Consider the following 2,128-nt stretch of genomic DNA (forward strand, 5'->3'; position numbering starts at 1 on the left):
TGTCATATTCTTCAGTTGTAGGATTATGTCCTTTGAAACAAGCATCTTCCTTCCTTTCTCACTTATATAGCCATGTCTTTGCTTCCATAAAGTAGAGGAATCCCCATCTCCAACAGTTGTATTTGCTTATCCTAAGTTCAACTCCACCATATATAAAGCTCCCTTCTTATTTCCTTGAGCAATGACCAAGTTCCCTTTAATAACCTTCCATTTACCTTTTCCAAACTTTTCGTCATGTCCCTTTTCATCCATCTGTCCCAATGAGATCTATATTTTCTTCAAGTCAAGAATGTATTTCACATCTTGCAAGATCCAGGCAGTACCAATTGAAGTTTTTAAAGCTATATCTCCAATACTAGTGATCTTGAGAATGTTAATATTTGCTTAGACGAACTGTACCGTTGTAAGGTTTGATATTTCTCATGATATCTTTGTTGTGATAAGTGTGAAATGATGCTCCTGAATCCATCACCCAGGAATTGACTAGATTTTCTACACAACAAATCAGTGCATCATCATAGTCTTCATCCACATTCACATTCATTTCCTTCTTGCCATAATCTGCTGGAGGTTTAGGAAATTTATTCCTGAAATGTCCTATCTCATTACAATTCCAATAGGTGAATTATTTTCTACTTCTTGACTTTCCTCTTTTCCTTGACTTTGATTTCTTCTTCCGTAACCACCTCTATTTTGTTTCCCGCCCCTCTAATCCATATTGGGTAAACTGGTGGAACCTTCTCCCACTTTCCTTCTCCGGACATCTTCGTCAAGAATCAGATCTTTATGCTTTTAAATGTGAGTTTCGTATTTCTTGAAGAACTACTGACTGCAGTAACTGTTCCAGCCCTACATTCTAGCAACGAAGAAAATAATATTAAAGCCTGGACTTCGTCTTCGAATTTAATTTCAACAGATCCTAACCTGGATATTATTGAGTTGAACTCGTTGACGTGGTCTATCACAGAAGCTCCTTCCTTCATATTTGTGTTTACCAATTGTCTGATCAAGAAAACTTTTTTTGTTGCAGATGACATTTCATACATGTCGGACAATGTCTTTATCATTCCAAACATGGTCTTCCCATTAAAGTTGTACGCGACATTCTTCCCCAGTGATAATCTGACAAGGCCAAGGGCTTCTAAGGTCTAGCAAGTTCCATTTTGCCAAATCCATCTTCTTAGGTTTCTGTTTAGATAATGGTAAGTGTAATTTCTTCTAATATAAGTAATCTTCAACCTGCGTCTTCTAGAATCCAAAATCATGGTCTTCAAATTTATCGATCTTTACCTACTCGTGTTCAGCCATGTCTCTAATACCAGTTGTTAGGTTAATAAGAAACGTTAAAGAAAATAGATATGTGTAATACGAGAAAAAACATAAACAAAAAATCAAAATGAAAGCACACAAAACACAAAGATTTAAGTAGTTCACATTATCTTATTATATGCTACATCCACTCTTGAACCACACACACACACACACACACACAGAGAGAGAGAGAGAGAGAGAGAGAGAGATTTTCGTCCACACATATTTTTCTATTATAATGTTACAGATACGTCCGCTCATAAGTATATAAGCGATAAGATTTGACCTAAACATTTAAAAGGTCATGCCGACTCAAAAAAAAAAAAAAAAAAAAAAAAAAAAAAAAAAAAAAAAAAAAAAAAAAAAAGTCTTCAAAAAGATTAGCCACCCAAAATATTTTCAATCTTTAGATTTAAGATCTAATGATAAGTTTTTATATCCAACATAATATTGGAAATTCTGGTAATTACCACAACCAATATGATTTATGAAATATCATAAACTAACATTATTAAAGAAATAAATAGTCAACCAAATGATACAAGTTGCATCAACCTTATGTCAATTGGCTAGGTATTAATATTTTTTTGGCGTTCGATAGAATTTTACTTAATTGAAACCATGCATATATTTTAACCATTATTTATAAGTTTAAGACACGCTACTAATAAAAAGATCAAGTTACTTTAGAAATAGAATAATTCGTCGTTGGTGTTTTAAATTTGGCACTTTGAGATTCCAAATTAATAATAATAGCTACTTATTATCAAGGTTGTAAAAATCGTTAGTCGGTACTAATGCTGTCAACTAACGACTA

Source organism: Lactuca saligna, chromosome 3 (assembly GCF_052625555.1).
Source record: "Lactuca saligna cultivar CGN05327 chromosome 3, ASM5262555v1, whole genome shotgun sequence".
NCBI lineage: Eukaryota > Viridiplantae > Streptophyta > Magnoliopsida > Asterales > Asteraceae > Lactuca > Lactuca saligna.